This window comes from Cyprinus carpio, chromosome A25, assembly GCF_018340385.1.
Source record: "Cyprinus carpio isolate SPL01 chromosome A25, ASM1834038v1, whole genome shotgun sequence".
NCBI lineage: Eukaryota > Metazoa > Chordata > Actinopteri > Cypriniformes > Cyprinidae > Cyprinus > Cyprinus carpio.
In genome coordinates, this window is record NC_056596.1 from 9366432 (window position 1) to 9380864 (window position 14433).

The 14433-nt window shown below is 37.2% G+C and overlaps 1 pseudogene; it reads right to left on the bottom strand.

The window, feature by feature from the left end:
* Positions 1–14433, bottom strand: part of LOC122135676 — a 48681-nt pseudogene that overhangs the window by 8737 nt on the left and 25511 nt on the right.

Below are 14433 nucleotides of genomic sequence, written 5' to 3' on the forward strand. Positions count from 1 at the left end.
ATATCTGCCAAATAAAAATGAATGTTAAAAAAGTAATGATTAAATAATATATATAATTGATTTACTGTAACAATTTTAAATTTATGCAAGTTAACTCATTCACAGTAAATCAATCAATCAAACATCAATCAATCTGCCAAATGAATATACAGGTCCTTCTCAAAAAATTAGCATATTGTGAAAAAGTTCATTATTTTCCATAATGTAATGATAAAAATTAAACTTTCATATATTTTAGATTCATTGCACACCAACTGAAATATTTCAGGTCTTGTATTGTTTTAATACTGATGATTTTGGCATACAGCTCATGAAAACCCAAAAAAAAAAAATCTCAAAAAATTAGCATATCATGAAATGGTTCTCTAAACGAGCTATTAACCTAATCATCTGAATCAACTAATTAACTCTAAACACCTGCAAAAGATTCCTGAGGCTTTTAAAAACCAGCCTGGTTCATTTACTCAAAACCGCAATCATGGGTAAGAGGTTAACCCAGAAGGCCATCATTGACAAACCTCAAGCGAGAGGGTAAGACACAGAAAGAAATTTCTGAACGAATAGGCTGTTCCCAGCGTGCTGTATCAAGGCACCTCAGTGGGAAGTCTGTGGGAAGGAAAAAGTGTGGCAAAAAAACGCTGCACAACGAGAAGAGGTGACCGGACCCTGAGGAAGATTGTGGAGAAGGACCGATTCCAGACCTTGGGGGACCTGCGGAAGCAGTGGACTGAGTCTGGAGTAGAAACAGTCCAGAGCCACCGTGCACAGGCGTGTGCTTTTGAACCAGAAACAGCGGCAGAAGCGCCTGACCTGGGCTACAGAGAAGCAGCACTGGACTGTTGCTCAGTGGTCCAAAGTACTTTTTTCGGATGAAAGCAAAATTTTGCATGTCATTCGAAAATCAAGGTGCCAGAGTCTGGAGGAAGACTGGGGAGAAGGAAATGCCAAAATGCCTGAAGTCCAGTGTCAAGTACCCACAGTCAGTGATGGTCTGGGGTGCCATGTCAGCTGCTGGTGGTTGGTCCACTGTGCTTTTATCAAGGGCAGGGTCAATGCAGCTAGCTATCAGGAGATTTTGGAGCACTTCATGGCTTCCATCTGCTGAAAAGCTTTATGGAGATGAAGATTTAGTTTTCAGCATGACCTGGGCACTGCTCACAGTGCCAAAACCACTGGTAAAGGGTTTACTGACCATGGTATTACTGTGCTCAATTGGCCCTGCCAACTCTCTCTGACCCTGAACCCCATAGAGAATCTGTGGGATATTGTGAAGAGAAAAGTTGAGAGACACAAGACCCAAACACTCTGGATGAGCTTAAACTGTTCACCGAGGTCCTACGGGCCTCCATAACACCTCAGCAGTGCCACAGGCTGATTGCCCTCCATGCCACGCCGCATTGAAGCAGTCATTTCTGCAAAAGGATTCCCGACCAAGTATTGAGTGCATAACTGAACATAATTATTTGAAGGTTGACTTTTTTTGTATTAAAAACACTTTTCTTTTATTGGTCGGATGAAATATGCTAATTTTTTGAGATAGGAATTTTGGGTTTTCATGAGCTGTATGCCAAAAATCATCAGTATTTAAAACAATAAAAGACCTGAAATATTTCAGTTGGTGTGCAATGAATCTTAAAATATATGAAAGTTTAATTTTTATCATTACATTATGGAAAATAATGAACTTTTTCACAATATGCTAATTTTTTGAGAAGGACCTGTAGCACCAGAAGTCACATTTAATAAACACAATAAAAAATCAGCCTATTAATTCCATAAATATAATATTCTATGAATTTAAAATAGTAAAGTGCTTAGGTTTTAGATGCTGTCAATAATGTACATTTCAGTGTCTATGCAAACCTATGTGTGCAATAACCCCCCACTTACAATTAATAACAATGAAAAAAAATTATGTATTTTTCACCCACAGGACGTTCTGTTCATCTTATCTTTTCTACAGTACAAAGAAAATATGTTTTGACAAGGTCAGATTTCTCAAACCAGGTTGTGGGGAGACAGGATGGATGTTCTTGCTTTTGCAATGCGACCCTGGCAGCACCCTTTCCAGTTAAAGGCCTGGTCCCATATGGGGAAGGTGGGAAGTTCCGTACTTTCTTATCAGCAGCAGGGACAGACCGGTTCCCACATTTCCTCCTCCAGCTGAATGGACACGAGGAAAGAAAAAACATATCTATGAAAACCGGAAGCTCATGAGACTTTACAGGAAAAGGGCCCTTTTCTAGACTTTGTGAAATGTAAGCATAACAAAAAATAAAGGGTAGTTTGAGATGTGTGTGAGAGGAAATTGTAGAGACAGAATCGATCGTTTTTTTTTACTCCGTTTTTTTCCCCCCCAGAAACAATATTTGGAAAATCACAACAAGTGGTATAAAAACTCCCTAACACCAATGATTTCCCACACAAATGGCATTCCCGGGGTGAATAAAAAGACCTATTGAGACAAAATGTTTTGAAATAAGCAAAAAGACAGACATAACAATCTGTTAAAAACAACTTTACTACCCACTTTAATGTAAAACACAACAACAACAAAACCCTGTTAGTTGTGAAATAAAAACACACTCTTCCCTTTTCATGTTCCTCTGAGGTTTATTAAGTGCAGCTGTTGTAATCACACACACCTCTGTGTCCTTTGAACTTGACATCTTCTCTTCTGAAAAAAAACCCATCAGGCTCCTTGTCAGTTCCTTGTATTTAATCAAAGAAAACTAAAACACATTTGGGGTCAAAGGATTTGCTACAGGCCGTGCAAATGTGTGACTTCAAAGGTGGTGGGCTTAAAAAAAAACAGTTTGAGAAAAGAGCACAGGGGGTTTTCGGTTAGCAGAAAAGACTTGTTTTAAGGTTCTGGGAAAAAAACAAAGGAGGAAAAGTTGCTGGGTGGGGGGTTATTAGCCCATCACACCTTTTAAAATACCTTTCTTAAAGAGATTTTGACAATTTAACAGTGCGTGTTAACCCAAGCCATTGTTCTTCATTCATCATATGGGTCTTAATTTCCATTGCAAATTTTCAGACTCAACCCTTTTGCAAACACCTACAAGATTCCATCAGCTGTGGTAAAAATAGTGCAAATACTCCGTTATTATTAACAGCGAGTGCTATGAATGTGTTGCAGTTTTTATCCTGCATCGAATTTCTCCACAGGCTTTTTAATGTTTGAGGATAATAATGATTAGAAGTAAAATTATGAAATAAGATAAAGGTACAACGCCTTAAAATTACTATTTAGATCTTAATAAGTATTATGACTTACTGACAGACAGACAAAAAAATAAAAATAAAAAAAGGTGGAAAGACACTTTAAAACACAGATGTGAATGGTTTTAAAGGTCATGACATGAACCACAGATTTCATGATAAGTGCATGTGGGATTTATAACAAGACTAAAACAAATGAATCTGACTCAGCTTTAAAGACCAAAATGATTAGATACAATTCTGGTCCCCTAATTCTAATGGCCAAGCAGCTTTCCAAGAGTTTTAATGTTTTCTCTACCCCAGATTGCTTGAACTAGGGTTTCTCTCACCAATTTCGGAAACTTCCACTTCAGTAAAGCCACTTTCACACTGTCATTCCGGAAAATACATGGGTAATGTGTCCAGCAATTTTTCTCGGGTCACTAGATTTTGCCCCTTTCACACTGCCAGTGATTTCCCAGAATATGTGGGTGCGTTCACACACAACCCATAAAGGTCCCGTAATGACACGTGACATCAGGATGTGACGTGTAATGTACGAGTCCAAAACGCTAGGCATGTTAACTTTCACTTAAGATTTAAGCTGGCAAACGATCTCAGCTTCAGCGCGAATAGTGAGGAGCTAACTGATCGCTGCTTCATTACAGTTTGCATATATTTTTTCATCGCGAACGTTGATCTGCCTTCAAAACACCTGGTAAAAGAGTCGCACGATACGGTGCGTCATTACAACAACACACCCTTTACAGCATTGGTTCTGGCTTTTGTTCACACAGAGCTCGTTCCGGGACTGAAACCGGCAATGTTACTAGGTCCCCAACCCGGGACTGATCCTGGAAACAATCCCGGGACGTGTTTGCGTTCACACAGAAGGTGATACGGCAATTTTCCGGGACCAACGTGCAGTTGTGAAAGGGGCTTAAGGTTGAAAATACAAATGATGCAGTAGGATTTGTGTTTACAGACTTTTGAGGTCTCTTTTGGGTCAAGCAAAAACGTCACAAAAACCCACTCATCATTTTAATCATACACTAGATTTAATTATATTGCATGGAATTGATTTTACTGAGATGTATGTATATATATATATATATATATATATATAAAAAATGTGTGTGTGTGTGTGTGTGTGTGTGTGTGTGTGTGTCTATATATATATATATATATATATATATATATATATATATAAAAATACCTCAAAGTGATGATGTTATTGACCACTACCTTGTATCGTGCATGCACTCAGCGTTATCTTCCGGGTAGAATTGTTCCAACTACTAAAGATAGATTCACAAATAACCTGCCTGATTTGTTTCAACTGCACTATGTATCCATAAATACACATGAACTAGATGAAATGACTAGCAATATGGGCACTATCTTCTCAAATACATTAGAAGCTGTTGCCCCAGTAAAAAAGGTTATAGAAATACGTACAGTAATACTCATTCTCTCAAGATAGAAAACTCGTAATCTTGAGCACAAATGGAGGGAAAAACTCACTTGGCAGTTTTCAGAATTGCATGGAAAAACAAGTATGTCCAGCAACAGACAGGTTCTAAAAAGCTCCCAGGGCTGAGCATATCTGCAAACAGCCAAAACAATCCAAGGTTTTTATTTAGCACAGTGGCTAGATTAACAAATAATCAGACGTCACTCAAATAAATATTCCCTCACAGTTTAATAGTAATGACTTTATGAATTTCCTCACTGATAAAATAGATAGCATCAGAAATTCAATAACAAACATAGACTATACAGTGTCTTGTAATTCAGCTTCATTCATCACACCCAAAGAAACATTGCAGTGCTTTACAACAGAGGACCTCTGGTTTAGAACCTACCTGTCTGACCGTTACCACTTTGTTTTTTAAACGGGGAATCATCTCAATTAACGCCAGTAAAGTATGGAGTGCCACAAGGATCTGTCTTAGGCCCTCTGCTATTTTCAATATACAGTACATGTTGCCTCTTGGTAGCATTATTAGCAAATATGGGATTAGTTTTCATTGTTATGCTGCTGATGATATTCAGCTATATATTTAATCAAGACCAGAGGGAACTTCTTAATTATCTAAGCTAACAGAGTGTGTTAAAAATGTAAAAGATTGGATGATTAATAATCTACTCCTTTTAAATTCGGGATAAGACAGAAATATTACTTATTGGACCAAAAAAACAGTACACACAGAATTTCTTAGATTACAGTTTGCATCTATAGGGATGTACTGTTACTTCCTCTGTAGTCTCGTGTAGCCGGACCTTCAGACTCACGGTAGAAGGTCTGGGAACATTGGCCACTTGGCAAGGACCACCCAAGAGGCCATAAGACTGACAGACAAAGCAACCAATCATGTTTTGATTTGTGCCGCATCATGTTTAGGGGTGTCCAAATGTCCCCACAATAACAGACCATGTGTTAAACTCTTGGACGTACTTTAAAGATTCTGTACCGAGAACTTTAAATATTTCACATACTTTTAAAAACCCAGCGTTTAGTCGATCCTGATAAGCACTCATTATCACAGTTGTAAACAGGACGGCTTTCTTCTAACATGAGAGGGTTTAGCATCAAGGCATATTTGTTTCCAGGAGCAACATTAAAGAAGGCGACATGCACGTCTTCCAGAAATCCTGTATAATTTATCCAATATGATGACGACTTCGAAACTCCCAACGTTTTTCCAATTTTTGTGTGCCGTATGCATCAGAATTTCAGCCAACATCTGTGGGCATGACGTCTGAGGCTGAGACTACTTCCTCTACAGTCAAACACTTGGGTGTTAGACTTGTCTTTTGAAAATCATATTTCATATGCTACAAAAAAACAGCATTCTTCTATCTTAATAAAAACAGCGCCAGGCTATGGAACATGTTAATAGTTCCATAGCTATAGTTCTTCAATAAACAAGCTACAGGCTGTCCAAAATGCAGCTGCTAGAGTCCTTACCAGGTCAAGAATATTTTTATCATATTACCCCAATTTTTACGATTTCTACACTAGCTACCTTTTAAGTTCCATATCAGTTACAAAATATTACTATTTACTTTTATGGCCCTAAATGGTTTAGCTTCTGTATAAGTTATAAGTTTTTTATATTTATTTTTTTGGTCACACTCCCTAAGGTCGCAAAACTCGGTAGTACCTATGATGGCAAAGTCCACTCAAGGAGGTAGAGCATTTTCAAATTTGGCTCCCAAACTCTGGAATAGCCTTGCTGATAACATTTAGGGTTCAGACACACTCTCTGTCTGTTTAAATTCAGATTAAAGATACATCTCTTTAGCCAAGCATTCACATAATGTATCTCATAATCTTGTACTCAAGTTATATCTGATGAAATGCACATTATAATTTTTTGCTTGGTTTGAATACATTATAATTTTTTGCTTAGTTTAAACAGCAGCCAGGGTAATTTTTCTGTATTTGCTTCTCTGTTTCTGCTATGGGATAGAAACCCTGAGGTAACTAGGAATTAAACAAGCTTCAGTCTTCAGCCCTTACAAAGATCCGAGATGACCGAACACCTGCGAAGAGAAGATGCCAACCCCTCTGAGCAACTCCGATGACACTAACTCTGAACCAACATACAAAACTAGCAAATTTTCCCATTTGTTTGATCACAGCATATAATCATTGCTGTTAATAGTGTTCACTGTGTGTTTGAATATATGTCATTAACTAACTGCATGATTTTCTGAATATATCTGCTATACGTACATCACCTTGACAGTCACCACTGATATCCTACTCCTAAATGTAATGTAGAAACTTTCATTTTCTGTGAAGCTGCTTTGCAACAATTTGTAGCGTGAAAAGCGCTATATAAATTAATGTGAATTGAACTGAACTGAATTAAGCTCTCCGACACACAACAGGTGTATACCCATCTTTAAACTTTCCGCTTCATAAAACCATCTTGTTAAAATGGAAATCCTCTCAACAGACGTTCCCCTAAATTAAAAAAAAAAAAAAAATGGAGCAAGCTTCTTTTGTGCAGATGGCATTTCAGAAACAATATGAGCTAGCTCTTTTCAATTACTCTATCTTTATCTTTTTTTCCTTGAACAGAAGGTCAGAGGGAAATTCCTCAAAGTGCTCTGATTTAATGCCAACCAGGCCTGGCTAACAGGAGAAGGAAAGGGAGAAAGACTGATGTCTGTGGGGGAGCTAAAGATAATGTTTACCTTGTCCCTTGTCTCATAAGCAAGCAACCACATATGTGGGGTCTTGCAATAGACCTGCATGTGCACAAATCCATAAACAACAGACACATGCTTGAGCAGGCAGCCCAACACAACCACTTTTACACCGGCAGACATGCATATGTTTCCATTATCCTCTCTTTGTTCTTCATTCATGAGTTGGTTGCTCTAGCCCTCTTTTGGTGACCCCACCGGAGACAAGGGGCTTGTGTTTTGTACAGAGAGGTCACAAGCACACCTGCTGTCTGTACGAGACTCTGTGCTGCACAGGAAGTGGTGGAGAGAAATTTGGTTGTAATTTTGCAGCACAACAACAGTGACATACTGGAATATTTTTGTTGTGTTTTAAAACAAACATAATTTGAAATTTATAGTGAAAGTGAAAATGTATATATTAATTATTATTTATTTTGGGTGTATTTACAATTATTAATTTACATTTTTCTGTCATATATAAATATAGATTGCAGATAAATCAGGAAAATTTGTAATAATATTCTTTATATCTATATCCATATCTATATATATATATATTTTTTTTTTTTTTTTTTATGCTGTCATAAAAACATAACATATATAGAGGATAATACAACTAACTTATGAGAAAGGGTAATAGGTAACATCACACTCTGAATGGTTATAAATGGCTTTTAATCATCTGTCCACTGTAATGGATGTGTCACTAATCCTCAATGATGTGACCCTAGAAAGTATTTCTTTTTTTTTTTTCTTGGGAAACTGGTCTAATGAATTGTTTTCTCTGCCGTTGGATGCATTGTTTTTATGTAAGACTGTTGGGAAGAGTTAAGCAGAGCTGCTGTACACAGAAGGATGCGGGACACAAAGCAAACAAGAACTGCTGAGCCCTTCTGTCCATTGGCTTCCTGTACTTACTTCCGCCTGACCTCCAACCAGAGGAACGCCACAAGGGCTGCGGCTGATTGAGAGAGATTAAACAAGGCTGTGAGCGTGGTCTCTGAGGACACTTATTCAAATAAAAAAAAAATAATAAAGAAAAAAAAAAATAGAGTAATTAAAAAAAAAAATTATAAAAAAAAAGCCAAATATTACATGCACATGTACAAACCATCCATGCTGCCTGGGACTTAGTCACACCAGAGACTCAAGGTGTAATTCATTCATAATGGTCTATATTGACATAATACATGTGATGCAGCAGACACAAACCAATCTGGATACTGTAAAAATCTGTGCATGTTTGTCTGTTCTATCAGTCTCTTTTCTGATATGTCTTGCTTGCTGTTGTCAAAACATGACCAGGATTTGTTGTCTTAGCTGCAGCTGTCCTCGGCTTTACCATGACTTTTTTTTTTTGGGGTGAGCATGCTGTGTATGATCCCTCAAATCCCCCTGCTGCCCTTCCCTCATAATGCTTTGATAAATAAAAATATAAAATAATAAATAAAAAATATTAATAAATATAAAAAAAAAAAATATAAAAATAAAATGGTCTTTCATCTTGTGTACTTTTTATTGCATTGTTAAGTCCAATGTTCTTATTTGGATTGACACAGCTGGATGTCTTTAAAACTAAAACAAAAAAAAAAAAAGAGATGAAGAATTTGGCGTGTGAAGAATTGGAGGCCCCCTCTGCAGGCCAGAGAAAATTACCACTGAAAGTGAGGACCACCGGGGTATCCCTCACAAAGATTGTCCCTCGGCTTCCTGATCAGATCCATCAATTTGTTGTGTCTGTTTGTAGAAGCAGGGACCTGGTTGTCAAGGCATGTCCTCAGTTTGTCTTCAGTCAGCGTAAGACGCTCTTCGAGGACAGCAAAGGTCTGAGAGAAGAGAACCAACACAGTTTAAAGTCACATTTTACTGACAAAAAAGGTCCATTGTTCATTGTCAATAGTGTAGCAATGTATAAAAGCACAGTTCGCACAAATCACTTTCTGTTGGTCAATGCAGTTAATTTTGCGTTTAAAATTTCCTCTGCATGAGGAAAGCTATCGCCCTTACACAAAATTCCAGATTGTGAGGACTGGATCTGACTAGAAAAACAAAATACATCTGATCTGATTTGCTCTGTAGATCTAGGAAAACAGGATTATTTGACCAAAAAAGCAGTTCACCTGGGTCAGGATGTCCAGCTGCTGCACAATGTTCTCCAGAGTGCTATTAAGGCTTGATGGGATACCAGAGTGCTCCTCTCTAGATGTTGTCATGCCACCAGGAAGCCTTTCATGTTGGTCTTCATCCTCCTCTTTTCTCTGGGTCGCGTATGAGTCCAACCTAGACTTGAGATGGGCTGATCTCTGCGGCTTGTTGCACTGTCATGGCTTCTTACATCCTGAGGAATGTGGGGACCAAAATTAAAAGATCTGTTATCATTTACTCATGATGTTTCATATCTGTATGACATGTTTTCTTCTGTGGAACACAAAAAGAGATGTTTAGCAGAATGTCCCTGGTGCTCGTTTAACAATAAACACCCCAAAATAGGTAAAAATTTTTTACGCCATTTCACGACTTCATAAGACTTTTAAGGACTATTTTTAGGGTACTTGCTCGAAAAACATTGGTCCCCATTCACTTACATTGTATATAGTGAAGCACCAAAATGATTTTTTTTTTTTTTTTTACAGAAACACCTGTTTGAGTTGAATATTTCCCTTGCCTAAATTTCAGTGCATTACTTTTACTATTTACTTTTACTATTTTATGTAATAACTTCTCTTTTTGTATTCCTTGCATGAAAGAAGTTCATATGGGTTTGGAATGACATTGGGTCATTCAATGTCATGCCTGTCATTCTTTAGAAAAAAATATTAGCAAAATCAAAAATTTAAGCTGGGCAAGTTTCTGCAATTTGATTGATTTGACAAAGAAATGACCCACTTGATTAAAAGTAGTAGAAGTAAAATCCACATCAACATCATCTTTTTGCTAATAAGATATGATGGAAACATGGAATCAGTACACGGGGCCTTTGTAAACCCATCATGCATACAACCAAAATCCTGACCAGCTCCAGAACAGAGACATGAGGAGGACGAAGAAGAACACGATGAGGAGGAGGGGAGGGTCATTACATTCCTGCCCTAATGCAGGAAGAGAAAATCGATTGCAGCCCCTTACTTCCTGTGCAGCGTCCTGACTTCAAAGCTCAGGCATGAGAGACAGCATCACAGCCTAAGAAGGGAGGGGAGGAGGTGAACAAAGCTGTCAGTGTGTAGAAAGGTCCGTTCAGGGGTTCTCCGACACCCACCAGCCACATCTGGGCAACATCTGCTAGCCTCTTTAACACGCTTCATGCTCAGACCTCACTCAAGCTACGGTCCAAACCTTGCATCTTCTTCTGTGTATTCTGTATTCTGTGTAGTCCTTGGAAAATAACTTCATAGCATGGATGATTTTGTTCACAAATGAAATCAATTACATTTAGAAAATATATAGGGTGAATTTTCATTTCATACTAAAAATGTGCAATTTCACTGCCAAACAATTAGATAATTTAAATACACAAATAAATTAAAAAAAAACTTTTAGGGTGGCATGAATGCAATAATAAAACTGGCCTTAACTTTAGATGAAGACTTTGTCTAATATTTTCATAAATAAGTTTTATTAATTGTTAATTTAAAAATTAATTTACACTTTTATTATTTTATTATTTATATAAAATTTTACTGACAAAACTACTAAAGTACATCCTTAACTACACATATCAACAACCAGTCAATAGCCCTTTTTCACATATACAGTCTTTACTGGTAAATTACCATTAAGAGATCAAGTATAAACAGGACTTTTTTCAAACAAAAATACCCGGTAAATTCATTCTGGCAATTTACCGGTATGAGAAGTTGTAACATTATTACCAGCAAATTACCGGCGATGTGCTCTGTGTGAATGCAGAACAAGATGCACTGATGTAAGACATCTACTCTAGGCCATTCTGACACAGATGACGCATTTACTCTGCGCTGTGTAGTTTGGTTTGAAGTCGTTTACACTACTGGCCATTCTGAACCCTTGAAAACTGAGACTTCGAAATTGCCATGGGACCCTTTTAGTTTGAAAACAGTGTAAATAGACCAAACCGGAGACTTTTGAAAATGATGGCGGGGCTGCCCCACATTCGCTCTGTGTACCCTCGACAACCGTGTAAACAATAACATCATGCTCTCGTTGTACCTACATGAACGCTCAAGTGACATGACCGTTTGGGTTTGTGTAGAGGTGGATGGAGAACGTTTCTGAAATGCAGTGAAAATACAAGTGCAAACGAGGAACATTTTCACTTTAAAATGCCATGTTAAAATGAACACGCACTAGTGTAAACAGGGCCTTAAGGTCATTTCCAGTTATTACTGTGTGAAAGGGGCTAATAACTATACTGATTTAAGTCTTACAGTTAAAAAGCTGTATGATTTGAATCACATAAAAAAAGGACCAAGCAGTAAGTACATATGGACACAGACCATAATGGCTTATCGCATAAGAAAATCCAATAATATGATTTTTCTAGGGCTTTCCAGGAAAAATCAGAGGTAACCTTTTCAAAGCAGTAACAGCTCTAACATTAGAGCTTTAAGCACACATAATGCTGCCTTAGCAAAGCAGAAAGGTCAGATCTCTCTGCCTTCAATCTCTCCTGAGAACTGCAGGGTTTATTATTATTTGTTGTTTTTGTTTTAAGTAAAGTGTTGGTGTTTGAGTTTTGAGTTTGGGGTGGGGTGGGTTGTTTCAGTTTGAGCATTTTGATTATGTTCATTAGGCTCCGAGGCCAAACTGAGGGTCTTTATGCCAGTGCAGATATAATTTATGTCAATAGGCTTGCTGGCCGCTAAGCAGGTGCTTCACTGGGCAATTGGGAATATTTATGAGCTCCCTCAACAACACTGAAACCCCCCAACAACTCTTTGAAAATATCACTGTTACTCATTGAACACTAAGGAAATGGAGCATAATGACTGGATACTTGACAAGATCAGAGCAGCCCCTGAAGTTCATGTCTGGGTCGGATAATACTCATTAAGAAATGGGGAAGACACCTTCTCAACGCCCTCCTCACAACAACATCGGCTCCTCATTAGCACTAATATTAGAACAAACGATGTGTCCGTGCCCGGTGAAAAATAAATTCCTGCCATGTATTAAATAAGAGTTGATAGTATTAAAGTTGGGAAGGAAATGAATGTGAGCTCTAAACCCACAGTATTTTCACCATTTCACTAGCACAGTATCAGAATCTGAGACGATGAAGGCAGAATGCAAAGAGAGGTTACTCACCTAGTTTGTGAGATAATCTATACATCTGGAAACGGAAAATTAAATCAGGGCTCTATAATGTGACCGAAAACAACTGCGTGTGACTATTAAAAAAACATTTAGGAGCACCAATGCAACTGACCCGATCGGCATATTTGATCAGGGGAGCTTCAAATGTTTCTACTTAACTTTTTTAAGTTTACTTTTACTTTTTTACTTTTTTTTTACTTTTTTTGCAGCATTAAGTACTGTATCACAAAGTACATCTTGATTACTTGAACACAATGTTAATCAGAATCCACTCACTGCTCAAAGTTTTGTTCAGTGCTGAGTTATGCAAGTTCATGAATCCTCTCATAATTATAAACAAAGTGTAGATGGTGTAAATAAGAGCGTCATTGTGCAGTTTAGGGAGCTTTGTTGATTATAATGTATTTTTGTGAGTATGCAATGAAATAAAATGAGTAACAGATCTGAATGATTATTAAGGGAGTTTGCAAATGTGATATTGATTTAGTACAGTTCAACAAACAATAAGTTAACATTAAGTGACACATTGTGACACAAGTGCTCCTAAAAAGAAAAGTAAGTGTAGAGTTCTGGAAATGCAACTCAATAGGGCCTTTCAGTACTAAAGTACTGGGATGATTTTGCGCGAATTGTTTCCCAGTACCATTTAAAGGGTTGCATTCGCACCGACAGTGTGTACCGGGAAGTGACATTAAGCCGGTCGACAGCGATGTCATTTGTGTGTGGCTTTCAACAACGTTAGCAAAGAAGAACAAAAGTTTTACACAACAAGAGGATGGACATTGGATCATTGTGATGAGAGGAGACGTTGGTGTTTTTTTTTGTGTCTCATCCGGGTTTCACAATAATGGACATGGAATGTTATCGTTGGACGTATACGTATAAGTGATTAAAAGAACGGAAAAGGAGGACTTACGAATCTCCAATGACAACTGGCAAGTGCTTACATTTGCTACAAGTGCCTGCGTCCGTATATGTTTTATCGCTGTTCGTCATACTTGCTAAATAAGTAGACACAATGTTTACAGTACCGTTAAAAGGTGTTTTAAATAATGTGGGTAGTTCCACAATTAGTTCCGGTACTATGAAAAAGGTTCCTCGCCGGGATTTTCGAAAGGCCCTATATAAAGACTCAAATTTAAGACTCAACTTTAACGTTAGGAACTTTAACTTTTTTTTTTTAAACTTAAAAAAAATTTTCATATTCATTGCAATTTAAAAAAAAACATGCCGGCCACAAAAATGCTTTGTTCAGGGGTTGTTAGTTTTAGAACTGAATAGCTTTTTCTGTGCTGTGATTTAGCAGGATACGAGACTAATAAAATATTACTTTAAAAGAGCATAATATTAAATATTTTAAAAGACAGTATTATTTCTATTTTAATTATTTTACTCTTAATGCTCAATGAAATTCCTAAAAAATAAAAATAATTTACAATTAATAAGAAATATTAGAAAAGTTAATATTAATTTGTGGAAAAAAAATTATATATAATACGCAAATAATGTGTTACAATCTTTACATATAAAACACTGCGCATAATCTATAAAAATGTATCAAAAAAATTAAATTTGCATTGCACAAACACATGTCAATTCAGCCAGTGAATGATAAGTCGGTTACATTACAGTCTGGACAGCTCTCCATCTGAGTATGACCGCTATGTCATGTTATCTTCATTTTGTTCCTATTTCAATGATTACATCAATGACGGCTATTTTTGCAAGCCAACT